Raw genomic sequence first — 7279 nt, 5'->3', positions numbered from 1 at the left:
CATAGAGTTTCCAGAGGCAAGTTATTTAGGAAGTGGATGCCACTCCTGCTTCCATAACAGTGGTGATATAGTAATGAAAGTCATATTAGAGAAAAGTTGGGGTGTTTCTTTATTTTGAAGATCATTCAGGAGTTATAGTAAACAATAAAGGCAGCATGAAGGGCTCTGCCATCACTGGACCAGATGCAAAGGAGTGTGCAGGTTTGTGGCCCAGGATTGCATCCAATGCTGGCATCAGCCCAGTTTTCCAATGTATTGGGAGTTTTGTTTGTTTGTTTAGCTGTTGCAAAAAGTTTTATTGTTTTGTTTCATCCAAGGTTTGGACAAGGGGCTTTTGAGTGGATAAGAGTTTATATCAGGGTAGGAAAGAGAAGCTTGCTACTCATGGCGGGGGAACGCAGAGGTCTCCTCTGCAGGTCCCAACAGGCCCCTAGTCATGCTTGAAGGTGAGATACTCAAAGAGATACTCACTCAGCTCAGCCTGGGGGCTGCCCAGTCTTCTGATTTTGGTCAGATGGTCACCCATATTCTTCAACAGTTTCACTTCCTCATCCAAGAAGTGATTCTCCAGAAAGTCACAGAGATGGGGGTCAGTGTGGGCATAACCCACAGCGTGCAGATCCAGAAGGGCCTGGTTTAGATTCTTCTCCAAGGCCAGTGCAGCTTCCATGGCATCCAGGGTTTGCTCCCACTCATCCTGGGATGGTTTCTGGATATCTCAGAAGACGGCATGGCTACCTCGCTGGTTTTGTAGCTTCAAGAGATGCTCAGCACACTTGCACTTCTCCTTCACCAACACACGGAAGAAGTGCCCCACGCCTTCGAAGGCCGCATCATCGCAGTCAAAATAAAAACCCAGAGAGAGGCAGGTGTAAGAGGACCAAATGTGCACGTTGACCAGATGGTTGAGGTTGGCTTCTGCTATGACAGAATAATTTTGACAGATCTGAGAGCTCATATTTGGCCGAGGTTTTGGGGCTAACAAAAAACAACAACAACAAAAACAAACAAACAAACACAAAAACTGTGTTAGCTGGTCCAGAAAGCAGAAGATGGCTAAGATGGTCCCAAGGTTACACCTGGAGGTGAAGTTTGGAGTAGTTGGAGGCTGGAAAGGGGAGTGGCAGGGTCTGTTCCGTCCAAACACAGCTGAAGCAAGAGACAGATCCACAGGAACACTGGGGAACTCAATTTTCCAATGCATTTATTAAAAAAAAAGTTTGTCCAATTAAAAAATTATTTGCTACCTAAAAAAAGGTGGTGTCAAAACCTGATCAGCACAGTAAATAATCCCTACTCTCATTTTGGGGTTATTTTTTAAATTACATTAAAAAAATTACATTTTAAAAATGGAACGAAGCAGGGGTTTCCTTGTCCTAAAAATGTGTCTAGAGCTACTAAAACTTGCATTGACTTAAGAGCTAACTAAAGCTTTCATCTACATTGTAGAAGAGGGAGGTCCAGGAACGGCTGATAAGAAGTAGTGGACAATCACTAAGCAAACTTGGCTCCTTTCTTGCCTGCATCACCAGAGAATCCACACGCCTCATTTTTTGTCTCTCCAGTTTCTAGAGGAAAATCGTTTGTTTTCTGGTTAGCCACTTCAGCCTGTTTTTGCTCTTGTTTACAAGTTTTCCTCAGAAGATTTTCCTGTAAGGTCTCCTTTAAATGCTTTGTTTCCACCTTTGGGGGGGTTCAGTTGACAACCTCTCTGACATCCTTTCTGGCTCCTCCTTCACCCTTACTTGGGCCAGGCTGAGCTTCTTGGGCATCTTGGCAACAGAGTGGCTCAGTGCCCAGAGAGTCTTTGAGAAGCTAGGTACCTGACCACAGCCCCTCCTCCCCGGACACAACGTACTTAAGAGCTGGAGTTTGGATTCAAACTGTAGATTCACACTCTGGGTGGCTTTATGTCTAAGCCTTTCCCAGGGAGATGTTCCACTTTCCCTGTGCTAGAGAGGTCAGACCACACCAAGATTTTGTATAAAAATACTGGGCTGGCTGTGTCATTGACTGGATCTTGAATGTGAATGGCATCCCAGCTTCAGGAAATGCTTATCTATTAAAAAAGCTAGATGTCCCTAAGACTCAAGCATGCTGAGAGAGGAAGACACGCAAATTGCCTGACTACCAGTCCACCATCCTGGGAGTTTTAGTGGCTTAGCGATAAGGTATTGTCCAGCCAATCCCAAAGTTCCAAGACTGAATCCACCAGCAGTTCCCAGAGAGAAAGACAGTTAATCTCCTCCTGTGGGATTTACAGCTTCTGGAAACCCTCTGGAGGGTCAGATAATAAGTAGGTTCCAATTAGATGGTACAGAACAACAAATACTTCTACTACCATCTGGCAGAGAGCATTGTATACTAACCACCAATTTCTCCAGTAGATAAAACTGGGGCAGGTGAACACAGAGGAGCACATCCCCCTGCAGTAGGAGGTCACCAGGGCATCTAGGCCAGGCTGTGCTGGCCCTGACCACTTAACAGTCTCAAGGACAAGGAGTATCTGGGCCCCTTGGTGGTGACCAGGTACAATGGTGGGGTGAACAGTGCTTTGACAGATGAAAGTGACAATGAAACCAAATATTGAAAGTAACATTAAAATAATACTGTACAAATGTAAATGGATACTTATCTATAATATAGTACTTTGTGATCTGGCTTTAATTGAAGGTGAGGGAGCAGATAGCCTTTTTGTAAGGTAAAAAAGGCACAGAGAACTAGGTGAAGTGAAACAAAAGAGTTTATTAGTGGCTCTCGGGCATATTTTCTGTCTGAGGCCAGAGAAAGGCAAAGTCTGGCAGCAAAGTTGCAAAAAGGAAATTACAGGCTAAATTTTAAAGGCAGGGCTTCTGAATGGGGTGGTCAGCCCGGTGGTCAGTTCTCCATGGAGGGTGTTGATTTGGTACCCTTTGTTAGTTCCCAAGTATGGAGCTGCTCACTCAAGCAAGATGTGGTTGATAGTCGTGTTCTTTTCTGCTTGGCCGTAGTCATCTTACACCAGGCAGATTGGAATGTCTCTCAGAAGGTGAGGTAAGTGTGGAATGTTGCCCAGATCTCAGGTAGCCTTTCACTTTTCATTTCCTTTATCTTTTTATTCTTCTTATTTGCTTGCATGGATTGCCCTATTGAAAAATTGGCATTGTATGGTGCCTAGTCAAAAGCTGCAAGACACCAAAGTCTTACGGATGTCAAACAAAAGTTATTTTACTAAAACAAAAAAGAAAGTCTCCAAAGGAGAGCATTTAGCTAGTGGCAGAGGGATGCTTTGACTTCCAGGAACCATTTCAGATCACCCAGCTCTCTAGGGTTCTGGTGAATGCAATCCAGAACATCTTTAAGACACTGCATGCTTCTCACTTCCTTCACCACCACCCCTCTCTCCATTCATCCACACAAATTGTGTGACCCTATAATTAATGCTCCCTGCATCCTCAGCCCTCTGCTCTCCTCCCTTCTTGGATCTTCATACATGTTATACAGTAATGGTCTTATACAGTATTTGTCCTTATGGTATTGAGTTAGCTCATTCAGCATAATGCTCTCCAGTTCCTCCCAAGTTAGGTAGTAATTTACAAAATCCATGCTCCTGCATGCTGCATATTACTTCATTGTGTGAAAGTACCATAATTTCTCAATCAATTCAATTCTGGTTGGCTGTTTCCATGTTCTTGTGATGGTGAATAAAGCTGTTAGGAACATTGGTATAATAGACTAGTTTTGAAAGAAGCAAATTTATTTCCTCATTCTGGAAAATTTACCTTCCCATTGTTGACTCTTTTTTTAAAAAAAAATTGTGAAAACATGTTGGGGATATAAGGAGGTGAGGGTTGGGAGCAGAAGGGTAAAGATGGGCAGGGTTGAAATTGCAGGGATGCAGTTTCAGGGATGCACAATTTGATGGGTGGGGGGAGTAGGTGAAGGAAAAGAAAAAGATCCAGTGGGGACCAGATGATAGAGGGCAAAGGTAAGCATAGTACAATGGTGATTAAACAAACTGTCTTATTCACTTGTGGGTTTCTCATTTGGGAATGGGGCATAGACTCTCTGACTTATCCATGCTGAACCAGGGCATTGATGTGAAGTGGGAAAGGGAGCACACTTTATCACCTTACTGGTGGTCCCGTGTTAAAGCTGCTTGCCCTCTTGTTCTGTTAGAAGATATTTTCCTGATATTTACTCCCCTGCAAAGTGTTTTCCACGGTGAGTCCAGTGGGGGTGGCTGACAGAACCCTGAGGCTCTATGCTCCTTTGCTTCCTTAGCTGGCAGTTGTATTTCCTTTTTGTCTCTGGAACTGGGTTTAGGGTCAGGTCTGGAGTAAAACTCAGTGTTAAGGTTACCTATAGGAAAGGGAGCAAACCTAGAGAGAACAAACTTGTGAGTTACAAATAGAAGGGCTTTGGAGGTGTTACTTATGGGTGTACTGGGGGGAAAGATAGAGGAAAGTAGCTTAGATAAAATTCTCTATATACCCTAGTCAGTTTTTTCTATCCAGGGGTCGGATGGCACAACCCGAGGGCCGAGGAGCTCACCCTGAGGACCAAATGGCTTTCCCGGGGGGGGCGGTCAGATGGCTCCCCCTGAGGACCAGATGGTTCCCCTTCGAAAGCCAGGTGGCTCCCCCCCGAGGGCCAGGTGGCTCCCACTGCTGACTTTTTAGGGCACTTTCTTGGTGTATTTATTAGGGAGTTACCAAACCCAAAGGCTCCAGCAATTTGGATCCACCAGCTTCTCCAAATGGCACTTTTCTCAAATTAAGGACTCACAGCTTCAGAAATCTGAGGGAGGGGCTATAACTTGGAACCAGCTCTATGGCAGTGAGCTTAAATTTTTTAGTTTCTTTTCTACTTGATTACATATATAATGTTTTAAAAAAAGAGTGCCTGTCAATGAGTTGTAAATCTTCACTCAAATATGTAAAATATAAAATAAAGAGAATGAATAAATGAAAGAAAATTAAATAAATTTTTTTAATCTGCAGAAATCAATGTTTTAAAAGAACATAATGCTTAGGGCAGATCTTAGTGGTTAAGCTAAACTATCATTTTAAGAGCAACAACAACAACAAAAATGTTGGGAAGGGTGGAAGGTTCATGAAGCAGAGGATGATTCTCAACCAGATGGATTGATATGGTAACTATGAAATGGGCTCTAGAGTGTCAGGGAATTGTGAGGATGGCACAGGATAGGATGAGGTTCAAATCCTTCATTCATAGGGCTGCTATGAGGCTTACTCAATTCAGTGGTACCTTACAACAACAGTAACCATTTAAAAAAATCTTTAGGAGAAAATTATGTGAATTTTAATATAATTCCAAAATATCCAATTTTTGTTGGTTGTTATTGTGGCTATGTGCCATCAAATCACCTGTGACTCATAGCGACCCTATGTACAACAGCCCTAAACCCTGCTCTATCCTGTGTTAATTTTATTATCTCTGACCCACCTACCCCCATTACCCATTCACTGAATCAATACATCTCATTGAGGGTCTTCCTCTCCTGCACTGTCTCTCCACCCTCCCAAGCATGATGTCCCTCTCCAAGGACTGGTCCTTTCTTGTAATATGTCTTAAGTATGTCAGACAAAGCTTCAGAACCCTTGCCTCCAAGAGGTAGCCTAGTATAACCCTCTTCAAAACAAATCTGTTCATTTTTTAGCAGTACATGGTGTATTCAATACTCTTCTCCAACACCACAGCTCAAAAACATCAATTCTTCTTCTATCATCCCTAGTCATTGTCCAGCTCTCTGATGCATAGCCAATGATTGCAAAGACCCTGGCCTCTATCAGGTGCACCTTAGTCTCTAGACAGACATCATGGCTCTTCAGTACTTTGGAGAGGTCCCCGACAGCAGACTTTCCCAATACAATACACCTATTAATTTCCTGGCTACTGATGCCAAGAGTACAACGTAAATATCATAGGGAAAGATTAGTTACAAAATCCTGGGGACATCTCTGTAGTGAGCTGTGCAGCCAAGCTGAGTAGTTGAGTCTCCGAAAATTCAAATTCACCAGCATCTGTTAGAGAAGATTGGCAGTCTTCTGAGAGCATTTGCATCCTGACAAATGAAATAGAAGGTCCTTGTGAATCAGAACCTCCTAATGGCTGTGCAGTTTGGCTTCCTCTTGACAATGTATAAAGGAGGCTGAGAGATTAAGGAGAGAGAACTAAAAGGTACTATTTTCTACTATGGAGTTTGAAAGTTTTGTCTTTGAACTGACAATGACAAGCATATGGATTTAAAAAATAAAAAATAAACAAAAAGAATACACTGGGAATAGATCATTCTGAAAGAATTGAAGAAAAAATTCAAGCCCTGTTACAAAATGCCATAATAGTTACCCAGGGTGGACAGTGTATGGTGAAGCTCCCAGATTAAAACAAGCTTGGAAGCAGGAGTGGCATCCACTTCTGAAATAGCTTGTCTCTGAAACTCCATGAATTTAGATAAACGATGAAATTTATATAAGTGTTCAGGTCCTTTGTTCATAAGGTCGCTATGAGTTGTCTATGACTCCACAGCACTTAAGAACAACAAATTTGCAAAGAGTTGCAATAGTGAAGGATTCTATGGGCACTGTGTTATGGGACACAGGAAACATAGACTGTGGATGGAAGAATCCATAGTCATTGTCCTGGGCAGCCCAGTTCTAGAAATCCCTTGATCCACACAGCCTCCTCCTCCTGCTGTAACTCCCCTACTTCTACTGTTACTCCTCACCTCCTCTGTTCCTACTCCTGATCTACCTTCTCATGTTACACCCCCTGTTATATGCTTCCTCTTGTTACTCTTCACCTTCTTGTCACTCTTCTATCAACTTTTTATTTCTCCTCTTCCTACTGCCATAACTCCTCTTTTCCCTTCTTTACTCCTCCTCTACTTTCTATTACTCCTTTTACTCCTCTCCATGTTACTCCTTCTTTTCTTCTTCTATTACCCTTTTTCTTTCTCCTGTTTCTCCTCTTGTTGTTATTGTTGTTGTTGTTGTTGTTGTTGTTGTTATGTGCTGTCCAGTTCCCTGGGACTCATGCTGACCCTAAACCTTGCTCTATCCCTTGGCAATCTTATTGTCTCTGACACATCTATCCCCATTAACTTCCTCCTATTGTCCTCTTCCTCCTGCTCCTCTTTCTGGCACTTATCTTCCTGGTTCTCCTCCATGCCATCCCCAATTATTTCTCCTTCTACTCTCTTAATTCCTCTTCTTCCTCCTGTTATTCCTTCTCTTCTTGTTGTTCCTTCTTTGGTACTCCTCCTTTACTTTCTATT

The 7279-nt window shown here is 42.8% G+C and overlaps 1 pseudogene; it reads right to left on the bottom strand.

Annotated features, from left to right (window-relative positions):
* Positions 1-430: 430 nt before the first annotated feature.
* Positions 431-1772, bottom strand: LOC102866412 (annotated as a pseudogene).
* Between the last annotated feature and the right edge of the window lie 5507 nt (positions 1773-7279).

The sequence above is a fragment of the Elephantulus edwardii genome, unplaced genomic scaffold (genome assembly GCF_000299155.1).
Source record: "Elephantulus edwardii isolate Elephantulus edwardi_28Jun2011 unplaced genomic scaffold, EleEdw1.0 scaffold00209, whole genome shotgun sequence".
Lineage (NCBI taxonomy): Eukaryota > Metazoa > Chordata > Mammalia > Macroscelidea > Macroscelididae > Elephantulus > Elephantulus edwardii.
The sequence above is the reverse complement of the archived record's forward strand: the minus strand, read 5'-3'. Positions and strand labels throughout refer to the sequence as shown.